Source organism: Saccopteryx bilineata, chromosome 5, assembly GCF_036850765.1.
Source record: "Saccopteryx bilineata isolate mSacBil1 chromosome 5, mSacBil1_pri_phased_curated, whole genome shotgun sequence".
Taxonomy (NCBI): domain Eukaryota; kingdom Metazoa; phylum Chordata; class Mammalia; order Chiroptera; family Emballonuridae; genus Saccopteryx; species Saccopteryx bilineata.
Window position 1 is genome coordinate 90,715,017 of NC_089494.1, and position 14,199 is coordinate 90,729,215.

At 34.7% G+C, this 14,199-nt stretch overlaps 1 protein-coding gene and 1 non-coding gene across 13 annotated transcripts in view; one reads left to right on the forward strand and one right to left on the reverse strand.

Annotated features, from left to right (window-relative positions):
* Positions 1 to 14,199, reverse strand: part of MBD5 (methyl-CpG binding domain protein 5) — a 521,200-nt gene that overhangs the window by 500,508 nt on the left and 6,493 nt on the right. For 7 of the 12 annotated variants that reach the window (XM_066232972.1, XM_066232976.1, XM_066232977.1 and 4 more), the window contains one exon: positions 4,305 to 4,360. The exons of 4 other annotated variants lie outside the window; for them this stretch is intronic. The gene's annotated coding sequence lies outside the window, so the exon portion shown is untranslated. Of the gene's footprint in view, positions 1 to 4,304; positions 4,361 to 8,601; positions 8,677 to 14,199 lie in introns of those variants that run through there. One more of the 12 variants, XM_066232971.1, reaches the window with a different exon arrangement.
* Positions 11,893 to 11,999, forward strand: LOC136307089 (U6 spliceosomal RNA). The gene has a single exon (XR_010725781.1). It is a non-coding gene; the product is annotated as a U6 spliceosomal RNA (small nuclear RNA).

Genomic DNA, 14,199 nt, shown 5'->3' on the forward strand with positions numbered 1-14,199 from the left:
AGTCAGTTAAAGCTTTATTTAATATCAAAGGACCGATGGCATGGCTTTGTGAGGAAACAGAAATCAAATACCCAAATTCAACCAAATGTGCAAGAAAACTATTGCTACCGTTTCCATCTTCATTTTTAGCTGACTGTGGATTTAGTGGTGTAAATGATTTACTGGTAAAAAAAAAGAAATTGGCTGGATATAACACAACGTGGAGACTTGAGACTAAAGCTAACCAAATTGAAACCTAATATAAAATCTCTGTGCAGCAAGCATCAAGAGCAAGGATCACACTAAATTAAAATAATAAATTAATATAGAAAAATCTGTATTAAAATTATTTGGAATTTAAATTTGTTTTTCATTATATATTTTGAAATTTTACTTACTGTGTTTTGTTAACAATTTCATAGTGATTTCTTCCTAGAACCTATCATTTATGTTTATTAAGTGAACAAATCAATTTTTTAATGTTAAAAATTATGTATGTTACATAGGGGGGGACATAAAAATTTTAGAAAGGTTAAGGTGGGGCATGGCACAAAAAAGGTTGGGAAACACTGGGTTAGAGCATCCTCCCGATATGCCAACATCGTGGGCTTGATCTCTGGTCAGGGCACATAAAAGAGTCAACCAATGAATGCATCAGGAAGTAGAACAACAAATCGATGTTTCTCTCTTTCTCCTACCCTCAACAATAAAATAAAACTGAGAGGTTGCATTTTACATGCCTTTACTATTACCATCTATATAAAAATATCTGACTTACAACTTTGATATCTCTATTCTCTAAGTACCTGAAAGAACTGTTTGTTCTTTGTAATATCTATCACTCTTTAAGCTTCATGGTCTCTACCTGTCTTAATTATTGCTGAATATCTGGTTCATAGTGAGTAGTTATTATCTCTAGAACAAGTAATTGAATCAAAAAACTATTTATGTTTTCTATACCACTATGAAAAACCTCACACTGCTTCTCAAGTCCTAGGACTCTTTTTACCTAAATGTATATATAATATGAATACATGCACACAATGTATGTTTTTTCCTCTTTGAGAAAAATTCCTGCTTATGAAAATATTAGTATTCTCTTGAGTCAAAATTTGATGTCCCTCAGCAGCTGATGTTAGCCTCAGTAATAGTCTAAAATGTCCATAACCATCTCAATTAAAGAGAATAATCATTTTTACAAGCTATAACTTTAAAAAGACTTAACATGTAACTTTATATCTTTTAGAAAAATTTAAAGTAGTTTAATCAAATCAGGTTTTACAAATAATTTGAGTTTCAAACTGGGTTACTGGTGATTAGGTTCCCTAAGTCTATGCCCTTAATCAGCAGAATGAAAATATGAAAGAAAGAAAGAAAGAAAGAAAGAAAGAGCAGAAAAATATTTTGTAGAACTTGTTCAAAATATTTAAACATTATTTCTGTGGAAAATACCAAGGGTACTGTGTCTTTAAGTCAACACCTTGCGATTTTAAACAGATATAGAACTATCTTTCTTTAATCTTCTATAATAAAAATACATTTATGAGGAAATTCTCATAAATGTTTACAAATTATTAGACTGGAATACTAAATTTTAAGTTGTTATTTTTTAAAAATTCATAAAATTATTTTACAAAATAATCCTACCTCCTAAGCAACTACAAATAATCACAAATTTGAAATTAAACACTCTCCTATTATTTACTTGTTTAAGAACCACTTACAATTCTATTTTACAGAAATGGTTCTCTTTGAGTCTTTTAGTCATCATTTATTTTCCAGATCCCAACCAAACTGTTCATCATATTCTTAAACTGATGACTTAGAGACACTACACAATATTTGAAACAAGAAAAAATAAACATCTATTTTAAACCTTTCTCTAATATGTCTTTACAAAACTATAGATTCTGTTCTTATTCCTAGTGCTTTTCAAAAGTTCATTGTATAATAATTTATTTTTTGAAACATTGAATCACTTTTCACTGAAAAAAAATACTACCAATGATAGTTAAATTTCTAGGGTGGCTCAGAAAATCACACTGAACCCATGATATGTAGTATTATAGTATTGATGACATGGAAATAGGGAAGTTTTTAATCTAGTTCATCAAATATGGAGGGAAGCCAGTTGATAACTAAAAAAAGATATTCAACTCTCAAGTGTCCTAAGGAATAGCTAGGCAAATACTTAACTTTAATTAGTCTAATACTATCTTAAATGATTTTCTTCATATACCCCTCAGTGAATCAACCTCAACTGAGAGAACACATCCAAAGCAGATAGCCAATGAAAGTTTTGAAGAACAGAACAATAATACACTTTTAACATTTCTTTTGCCAACTAATAAGTTTGTTGTCTGAATATTTAAGAAGTAGAGATAGCCTGGCTCAACATACTGGCACATGAAATATTTCAAATTCTTATTTTTGTCTTTCTACTGACTTTTCTACTGTCATGCTATAAAAGGTCCTGAACGTTCCACATGTCTATTTCTTTTTTTTTCCTTTTTTAAAATTGATGTTAGAGGAGAGGGGAAGAGAGAGAGAAAGAGAAAGAGAGATGCATTTATTTGTTGTTCCACTTAGTTGTGCATTCACTGATCACTATCCATATGTGCCCTGATTGGATATTGAACCCACAACTTTGGTGTTGTCGGATGCTCTCTGACTGAGCAACTGGCCAAGGCCTGTATGTTTTAGTTTCTTTATGGGAAACAATACAAATGTTTTTCCCACTATATCTAAACAGTAAGAATAAGAAATAAAAAATAATGTGAAGAATTTGGCAAACACAAAATGCTACATAAAAGTCTGACATATTTTTCGAGGAACTGCAAATTAAACTAAATTTGTTCTTTTTCTTCCAAATGAAAAATTACCAAGTTAAACACTTACCAAGATATATTAATCACTACTTTTTTCTACATTACAACTAATATACAGATAATACATATAATCAGTGTAACAGTTAACACTTTTATGGCATTTTGTATGTGCCAGCCATTTTTAAAGGCAATATATATCTAACTAAGTAACCCAAGGTGAATACAATTATTATACCCATTGTACTAATGAGGAAATTAAAGCACAGAATGTTACATAGTTAGTGAGTGATAGAGTAGGAATTTAAATCTAGACAGTCTATATCACAGAATGGTACCCTTGAAACCTATTATAATAATCTTATTAACCACTGTCATCCCAATAAATTTAATTTAAAAATATTAAAAAAAAATAAATCCAGATAGTCTGGCTCTGGAGTCCAGGCTCTTTATAATATTGCCTGTTTAATTTGGGGAAACTAAGAAAAAGGAAGAAACTCTATTTATGTATTATTTCGCTTAACAGGAATTACCAAAAGCACTGCTATAAGTTATAAGTGAAATATTTACATTAACAAATATGACCATTTATTAAAATTTCTCTAATATATAAATTCAAAACAATTATAGATGCCCATTTTATTAGCAATGTGCAGAAAAGCAAAAAGTTGAAATAAATCAGGTCCTCATCTGCAGAACTTCAGGAAAGTTTTAAAATAGTTTTAACAGTAATAATTTTTTTTTAAATAAGAGAATTTAAAAATGCATTGCCTATACAATTTCAAAAAGATTCTAAAAGATGGATATTCCTAATAGTAGAAGCAGAGAAAAAAAGGAAAAGAAACAAAGTTTTAGTGAATGTCTACAACATGATATAACTTCACATGCACTCTCTCATTTAATAGTCACAATTCTTTGAGAAATACATCACTATACTAATTTCACAAATAAACTAAAGCTCAGAAGCTTAACAGCTCACCAAAGGTTTTATACTATAGTTTTCAGTATATGGAGCCAGTGTTCAAACCTAGGAATATCTCTGAAGCTCTAAAGATATTATTCTATTAATAAAAAGAGTATAATGGTTATCATTGATCATTTGTTAATACTGTAGTTAAGAGTATAGAAACATACTATTAAATCCAATACTTAATTTTAAGAATACATTTCATAACCTTTTTCCCCCAAAGCTATAGGGTTATAACAACAAAAACTGGTATTTGACTCATTTTTACATTCTTAACAGTATTTTTACATAGATGCCTATAAGCAGTCAAGCTATATGAAGAAAAACTTTCTGAAGTTTGTCCCTGAAAATTTTTCTGGTTGAGGATTAAAAATGCTTTGTGCCACAGTGAGTGGCACAAAGTAAGCACTCAAATGTGTTTATAATTGCAGTAAAAAAGTCTTGCCCAGTATTCTTTAATCACAATCATGTTTTCTAAGCTTTATTTAATATAGGAACCTTATGGGGGAGGAGTGAGGGTCATACCTACTTACTTATCACGGAGCTTGGGATCTTTATAATACACTTCCGTAAAAAGACCAGTAGGAAGCTATAAAAAAAGAGGGGACATATCAATCCCTGAATAATTTCCAAGTGAAACTTCATTTCTATTCAGAATGTACACTGATCCCTTAGAGTTATTAGATAAATTTAGTAAACTGTCCTCAAATACTAATAAGTTTCACAAACACTTATGGTTTATGAATCATCAGCAGTCTGCAAGACACTGCATAAAAAAATAAATCAATGGTAGTAATATTGTCTCATTTAGAATGATTTATAAATAAGTAAAAAAGCAAATAAGTGAATAAATAATCACTAAAATCAATTCTGTAGTTTTTAATTTTAGATATTAGTCAGCTTTAAAAGTATAGTCTGCCATACTTAAATATGCCAGAAAGTTAAGTTCAATATGAGATGAATTAGAGGTACTGATAGAATTCAACCAATAGGAATGTGATACACCCTGTCTAGTCAGTGAATATATATGTATTTAAAGCTTTTATTTTTTTAGATTTAGATTTCTAGAGAGAGAGACAGACAGACAGACGTAGGGGGTTAGAGTGGGAAGCATCAACTCATAGTAATTGCTTCTCATATGTGCCTTGATGGCGGCAAGCCCAGGGTTTTGAACCAGAGACCTCAGCATTCCAGGTGGATGCCTTATCCACTGCGCCACCACAGGTCAGGCTCAATGAATATATTTTACCTCTTCCTTACAATTTAATAAATCTTTGTGATATTTTGGTCTTAGTAATATTCAAGTGACAATATATTTTCCATAATGTTCTTAGTGTTTGGTGCGTTTCTCAAAACTAGTTATTAATTAGATTGTTTATAACTTAATACAATAGAAACTGGTGTTCAAAGAGGTTTAAAACTTAAAGATAACCATGAAATAAAGATATTTTATTGATGCTATGTTAAATGGAAAATAAGATTTAAAAATTAAATTTCCTCAACTGTCTCTTGTGAGATACATCAATATTTTTTAAACTAACATAAAGGTCTGAAATAGTTCATGTAGCTTAATTTATAATTACTCTACACATACAAATTACTCTAAACATAGGCAAAATTGTCATTGTATTGATAGCATTTTGCAATTCTACTTTCTTTTTAAAAAAAAATTTTTCCGCCCTGGCCGGTTGGCTTAGCGGTAGAGCGTTGGCCTGGCGTGCGGGGGACCCGGGTTCGATTCCCAGCCAGGGCACATAGGAGAAGCGCCCATTTGCTTCTCCGCCCCCCCCCCCACCTCCTTCCTCTCTGTCTCTCTCTTCCCCTCCCGCAGCCAAGGCTCCATTGGAGCAAAGATGGCCCGGGCGCTGGGGATGGCTCCTTGGCCTCTGCCCCTGGCGCTAGAGTGGCTCTGGTCTCGGCAGAGCGACGCCCCGGAAGGGCAGAGCATCGCCCCCTGGTGAGCAGAGCGTCGCCCCTGGTGGGCTTGCCGGGTGGATCCCGGTCGGGCACATGCGGGAGTCTGTCTCTCCCCGTTTCCAGCTTCAGAAAAATACAAAAAAAAAAAATTTCCAAAGTTAGAAGCTGGAGGCAGTCAGACTCCCGCATGCGCACGCCCACCAGGGTGTGATGCTCTCTGCCCATCTGGGCTGTTGTTCCGCTGTGGCTGGAGCCATTCCCACCTGAGGCAGAGGCTATGGAGCCATACTCAGTGCCCGGGGCCAACCTTGCTCCAATGGAGCCTTGGCTGCGGGAGGGGAAGAGAGAGACAGAGAGGAAGGAGAGGGGGAAGGGTAAATAGGCAGATGGGCACTTCTCCTGTGTGCCCTGCCCTGACCTGGAATTGAACCAGGGACTTATACACGTCAGGCCTATGCTCTACCGCTGATAATTCTACTTTTCTTAAAGAATATTTCAAAACTTTGTATTCTAGTAATATCGACACAAATGTCCAAGTGACAGAACCCAGTTTACGTATATGATATCTTCTACTATCACTGCCTTGCTTTGTTCCAGATATCCACGTTTCAAACCCAGGTGACAGTTGAGGATCTTCTTCAATGTTGTTCTATGTGTATGTCCTTATAATCATTTGCTATAATCTCCTACACCAGCCTAGTATACTTGCCGACTTTTTCTTTTTCTTCGTTATTCACAACTTAGTCAATAACACCTAGGGCATTCTCCTGAATATATACTACATCAATTTTCATCCCCACCCCCTTTTCTTTCTAACCTCTACTTAGGTTTAGGGCACAATGTTATGTTCACTACTTTCCATTGCTATCCCTGTTAAAGGGGTTTTATGAGACCTGATCATAATAGCAATGATTCTACAGGGAAAATCTTCGTGAATTTTAAACTGAAGTAACAATGAACTCTTGTAATTTTTATTAGTAGAAAGATTTTGTGTTGAGCATAAAAAAACATTAGTCTAAGTTTAAATATTAACCCTAAGGATAAAGACAACCTTGGCCTACAAAATCCTGTCGTCTGACTCCTACATAACTCCCTATCACCTTTTACTATGTATCTGCAGTTGTTAACATCAGTCATTTTTATCTTAATTTAGTTAGGTACTATGCCCTCTCCCCATTCAGAACCTTAGTACATAGTTTCATCATTCTAGAATGCTATTTTCTCACTCTTGACGAAGTAAACCCTAATTCATCAAGATTGTGGCTAACCAAACTCTGTGTCAAAGGAAAAAGAAAAAGAAAGCTGCCCTTGATCCCAGTGATTCATCAAATTATCCTTCTAAAAGCCCTCTTATTAAATACCATGTATCTTTCTACAGCAATCAAACAATTCCAACTTTGCATTTATTTGTATGATTATTTGAGTAATATTCTTCCCTATCTCTAGCAACAAAACCCATGCTTGTTTTTGCTCACTATTCCAGTGAACACATTATAGACATCAACATATATTTGTTGAAAAAAGACACTGGCAAACCACTAGTTAAGAGAGACAGACAGACAGAGAAAGATGACAAACACTGAGTCAATGACCCCTACATAATTTTTATTTTAATAACTATGACTTTTCAAGTAAAAACAAAATAAAAGAGCCATTTAATGGAACTCTTTAAACTTGCTCTTTTTTGAGGAATAAAATTCAACTGGTGATGGTAGGGGTAGATGGGGTGGTAATTTACATCAGTGGTCCCCAAACCCCGGGCCGCAGACCGGTACCGGTCTGTGGGCCATTTGGTACCGGTCCGCAGAGAAAGAATAACTAACTTACATTATTTCTGTTTTATTTATATTTAAGTCTGAACAATGTTTTAATTTTTAAAAAATGACCAGATTCCCTCTGTTACATCCGTCTAAGACTCACTCTTGACGCTTGTCTCGGTCACGTGATATCTTTATCCATCCTACCCTAAAGGCCGGTCCATGAAAATATTTTCTAACATTAAACTGGTCCGTGGCCCAAAAAAGGTTGGGGACCCTGATTTACATGACGAGGCCAGCTGGAAGTAAATTATATGCAATTAAAATATAAATTGAATGAAGAAAACATAAGCTGTATCTTTCTGTAAATTTTAAAATTTGTATATGAGATTTAAATTATGTGCTATTTACTACTAATTCTAGAGACCAACCTGTATATAAATGTTAACGATAAAGGAAAAAGAACCTCAGTATCCTTGGATAAAACTTTCCTGTTTTAACTATGTTTCATTTCCAACTCCAACAGATTTTCCAGTCATAATTGCAAAGATTTATTCACTTCCTTATGTTTTATGCAAGTGTTTTTCCCCCATTTCTTTTCTGACCTGCATTTTGGAAAATAAAGTTTTAAAAACATAAAGTCTAGGTATATTACTTCTCACAACTTTCATCATTTACCCGGTTATGCTGAATTTTAATCCTAGCTTTCAAACTAGTAATAAAAAATTTGTTCATCCCCTCATCCCATTGGAAGCTTTGTCTTTACTTGAATTACTCTCATCTGATTAACTCATGTCCCCCCAGGAAACCCTCTGTGATGAACTCGACAAAATTCTAATTGATTCTTTACTCTGCATATTTACATACTCAGTTTGATGTTATTTTACAAAGTGTTTTTCAAGTACATATTCCAGTCACTTCACTTTTTTATTAAAGGAATTTAATTTTAAAACCTTCTGAATTTATTTTTTTTGTTGATTTTTTTTTTGTTCCTCTATTCAAACCAGTACCTGAATATAGAAAACATAAAAATGGTAAGTGACTAAGTGAACTGTCTTTTGAATGAGTATATGACAATTTGGATCACTTATTAAAATAATAAAAGTTCATCTTAGACCCATATATTATATCTTATCTCAGACTGAAACTGACTTACCTTTATGACTGACATTCCACAACACTGGTTCTGTAGTCTACACATTCCCAGGATAGTGAGAAATGTATTTTTTCATTAAGAAGCAAAATATTTAAAAATCAGGATAGATTATATCCATTATTCCTCCCTCAATGGACTATACTTTCCACCTTGTTGGTGAAAAAAAGATTAGATCCGTCTGCCTTTTTTCTGTATCAAGCTATGATGATTGTTAGCTAATGCTCAATTTTCTTCAAGGTATTCAAGGGATATATTCATGTGATGCACAGGGGCTAGGACCACACTCTTCCTGAGTCATTCTATTTCTCATTTCTTTATTACATAAATATATTTTCCATTATAAAATTACTACATGAATATAAGCTTATTGTTAAAAATAAATCCAAGTATTGCTAAAGTATACAAAACAATAAAAGTTCTTCAACCTACTAGCATCCCATATACATATTTCCTATAAACCAAGTATATAATCTGGTATTTTCCAGGCCTTTTCTTACTATATTTACCTAAATAAAAGGTATCATACAATTTTTTATTTATAAATATATTGCTCACAAAAATTGGGGGATATTTCAAAATGAATATGAAGCTATAACATATCCCCTATTATTGTGAGCAGTGTATATACACACTAGGCATAAAATGTGTTACATATGTAAATGCACATTTAAATACATTACATACATGTTATCTGTATGTGCATGTTTTTAGATAAATGGGATCATAATGTGCATATTATTTTGTGACTTGTTTTCAATTTAGTTTGTCTTCGAGCAGTGTTTTTCAACCACTGGTCTGAGGACGGGTCCACCAGAAATTTCATCAGTCCACTAAAGAGTTAACCACCCTGATGTTGTATTAAGATTAGAGACTCAGTAGTCTTAGTCGACTTCATTGATGCTTAGGGTGATTTCTCCCTTAGTGGTCTCAAAAATAATTCTCCTATTTTCTTCAGTACCCAGGTATAGCATGGTTGAAAACCACCGTCTTAGAGATCTTTCCGTGATTATGTTCTACAAATCCAAATTTTACATGGTTATTTTCAATTCTTATAGGTAGTATGTCTTAACTTTCTATAATATTCCAAAGTAAACAGATAATTTCTTTCAGTGCTCAGGAAAATGCGTAATATAAAATTTTGAATTATAATATTTCTTAATTAAAATTAAAAGCATTTTAGCTTTAATTAAAATTAAAAGCATTCATTCAATTTGATTTTTAATGATTTTTCATCTTTCCTAAAATGTTTAAACCTATAAATTCATATTTTAATAGTAAAAATATATGTATAGGTCTGGCTGTGACTTCAATAGATAAACTGTTATGAAGGTGCACTGAGCTCGTGGGTTCGAACACCAGTTAGGGCACACACAAGAAGCAATCAGTAAGTACTCAACTAACAGGAACAACTACTAAGTGGAATAAATTGATGCTTCTTTTTTTCTCTATCTCTCTCAAGTCAATGGAAAAATTAAATATTTATATATGTATACATAAAGAATGCATACATTTAGTAAATCAAGGTCTAAAATTAACAAAAACTAAATTTATTTTTATAAAAAGAAAAAGCACTATAGCAAATTTGCCACTAAAATTTTTAAACAAATATACACATGGCCCTGGATGGTTGGCTCAGTGGCAGAGCTTCGGCCCAGCATGTGGAAGTCCTGGGTTGGATTTTCGGCCAGGGCACAAAGGAGAAGTGCCCATCTGCTTCTCCACCCTTCCCCCTCTCCTTTCTCTCTGTCTCTCTCTTCCCCTCCTGCAGCCAAGGCTCCATTGGAGCAAAGTTGGCCTGGGCACTAAGCATGGCTCTATGGTTTCCACCTCAGGCGCTAGAATAGCTTGTTACAAAGCAACATCAGCCCAGATGGGCAAAGCATCGCTCCCTGGTGGGCATGCTGGGTGGATTCCGGTCAGGTGCATGCAGGAGCGTCTCTCTGCCTCTCTGCTTCTCACTTTAGAAAAATACAAAAAAAAAACCAAAACACACACTACTCATTTTTTGACTCAGAGATAAATTGTGCAAAAATGGAGAAATTGTTCAAATAGTTTTAAAGAATTCTTAACAGCTTAAAAAAAACCACTTTTAAAACAGTTTATCAACATATTTAGAATAGAGAAACCACAAACAGCAGACTAGAAAAGCAACAAAAGATTAAATTAAAATCTGTATTATGTGTATCTAGTCTCCTCTTATACATATAACACTAAAGTAATATGATTATTACTTCTTTATTCCAAAAGGCAACATAATGCTATGTTCTTCAAACTAGAAACAAAAGTCACATCAAATTGGATAGCAAACTAACATCTACTAGAGAATTTACTAATCTTACATAAACTAAACTGGGACCATTTAAATAAGATATGCAATAATATAAGCTGTTAGGTTGTGTTTATAAAGGAAATGCTGTACTATTTCTAGGAGAAAATAAGCTTCATTTTTAGACTTCTATGAAAGTATTAAATGTCAATACCTCCTAAATGGAAAAAGAAATATTCATAAACAGTGGCATGATATGGAAAGCCTATAGCTACACAAAATCATTGCTGTCATTACTGGTGATATTTGTAGCTGGCATGAGCTTTCTGATACATAGTGAACTGAACACTGTAGCTTTAATTGGAAGTTTGAATGTTATAAACAGTTAGATGTCTGGCTCTGGCCTGCATTCTAATACCATCAGCAGAACAGAGATGGGAAGCATAAACAAACCTTTTAACTAGATTAGCCTCTAAAATGGCCAAGAAATCCTTCAGCATAAACTCCTATGTGACAAATGTAGAAGGAAAATGATTTTGGAATAATTATAAAAAATAAGTTCTAAATTTCTGTCATTACTGGACCATGTATTTGACTTTCTAAATATTTTTATATTAATATTCATTCATGACAAACTTTACATTTAACTTTCCAACTAAATAAAAATCGTTTATCTTACACAGCAGCTGCTTTTTAGATCAGTATATCCCAAGGAAGCTATTTAAAAATCAATACTTTCTTTTATTGAATGTAGAATATTTCCCTTCCCCAGCATCAGTGAATATATGACTGTACAGCAGCCCAGATTATTATTTTTAGGTACTAGACATTAAGAATTAAGTTAATCAGTGGTCAACAGACTGTTAACTTCTGGACTTAAGTTGTATACAGAAAACAATAGCTTTGAATCCAAGATTAAATCTAAATATAATTTTGCATAGGGGTCCCCAAAATTTTTACACAGGGGGCCAGTTCACTGTCCCTCAGACTGTTGGAGGGCCAGACTATAAAAAAAACTATGAACAGTGCTCGCTTCGGCAGCACATATACTAAAATTGGAACGATACAGAGAAGATTAGCATGACCTCTGCGCAAGGATGACACGCAAATTCGTGAAGTGTTCCATAAAAAAAACCCAAAACAACTATGAACAAATTCCTATCCACACTGCACATACCTTATTTTAAAGTAAAAAAACAAAAAGGAGCCCTGGCCAGTTGGCTCAGCGGTAGAGCGTTGGCCTGGTGTGCAGGAGTCCCAGGTTCAATTCCCGGCCAGGGCACACAGGAGAAGCACCCATCTGCTTCTCCACTCCTCCCCCTCTCCTTCCTCTCTGTCTCTCTCTTCCGCTCCTGCAGCCAAGGCTCCATTGGAGCAAAGTTGGCCCGGGTGCTGAGGATGGCTCCATGGCCTCTGCCTCAGGCACTAGAATGGCCCTGGTTGCAACAGAGCAACGCCCCAGATGGGCAGAGCATCACCCCCTGGTGGGCATGCCGGGTGGATCCCGGTCGGGCACATATGGGAGTCTGTCTGACTACCTCCCTGTTTCCAACTTCAGAAAAATACAAAAAAACAAAACAAAATAAAACAAAAAAACAAAACGGGAACAAATACAATATTTAAAATAAAGAACAAGTAAATTTAAATCAACAAACTGACTAGTATTTCAATGGGAACTATGCTCCTCCTCTCACTGACCACCAATGAAAGAGGTGCCCCTTCTAGAAGTGCGGCGGGGGCCGGATAAATGGCCTCAGGGGGCCGCAGTTTGGGGACCCCTGATTTAGCACTTGGTCAACCTTGAGAAACAATTTAGATATAAGTCTGACTTCTAAGATATAGACATTTAGTTAAAAAAAAGAAAAGGCAGCAGAAGAATGTAAATTTTATCACTAGCACCATACAGAAAATTTTCCTCTTATTGAAGGAATCTTGGTTGGTTGGCAAAGAACTGAGTGAAACATGGATGTGCAAAGATGTCTGCCATTGCAAAGTTGGTAATTAATTTATATAACTAATTTTAAAACAATACACCCAAACAAATTACTCAATGACACAGAATTTAATTACAATTTCTCTAAGAAAAGGTTATATAGGTCAGCTAAAATAAGAACTTAATCAGAATTAGCCACATCTAACTCTGAATGAAGTATGTATTTTTCACCAGGTATATCATTAGTGATTTTCCTTTCCATTATGTACAGCTATATTAGAAGATATACCTTAATATATGTTAAACCTGGTTCTTACCTTGTCTCTTTGAAGAGTTACACTGAGTCATTCTAATTTCTGAAATCTTACATAATATAGAAATACCTCAGATAGAAATGCTGATGAGTTAGAATCTTTACTTTAAACTGAATTACCTTTAGATAATCTAAGAAAATTATTTGGATCCACAGAGTTACTCTATCTTTTTTAATTATTCAGGTTGTTCTTAAAAGCCAGAAACCACATTTGTTATAAACTTTCTTTTCTGAAGTATAGTAGATGACATAGAACAGTTCTTTAGCATTTACCGTATTTCCCCATGTATAAGACGCTCCCATGTACAAGACACACCTTAACTTTGGGGTCCAAAATTTTATTTATTTATTTATTTGTTTGTTTTTGTATTTTTTTTTTCTGAAGTTGGAAACGGGGAGGCAGTCAGACTCCCGCATGCGCCCGACCGGGATCCACCTGGCATGCCCACCAGGGGGCGATGCTCTGCCCATCTGGGGCATTGCTCTGTTGTGACCAGAGCCATTCTAGCGCCTGAGGCAAAGCCCACAGAGCCATCCCCAGTGCCCGGGCCAACTTTGCTCCAATGGAGCCTTGGCTGCAGGAGGGGAAGAGAGAGACAGAGAGGAAGGAGAGGGGGAGGGTTGAGAAGCAGATGGGCGCTTCTCCTGTGCCCTGGCCGGGTATCGAACCCAGGACTCCTGCATGCCAGGCCGACACTCTACCACTGAGCCAACCAGCCAGGGCCTGGGGTCCAAAATTAAAAAAAAAAAAAGTATTACATAAAATTATTAAACTCAAATTTTATTCATCATAAAATTCATACAACTCCTCATCACTGTCAAAACTCCCATCCATTAGTTTGTCCTCATCTGTGTCTGATGACGAATCAGTCTTCAACAATGAGTGCAAAAACAAGCACAAAAGAGAAGGAAATGCAAGTAAAAGAAATCTATAACCACTGTGTAAGACGCATCCAGTTTTAGACCCCAAATTTTTCGAAAAAAAAGGTGTGTTTTATACATGGGGAAATACAGTAATATTTCCAAACTCTATGGGACCTAATTCATTGGCATCACACTTATAGGATTAGAATTAATGTAAGCATA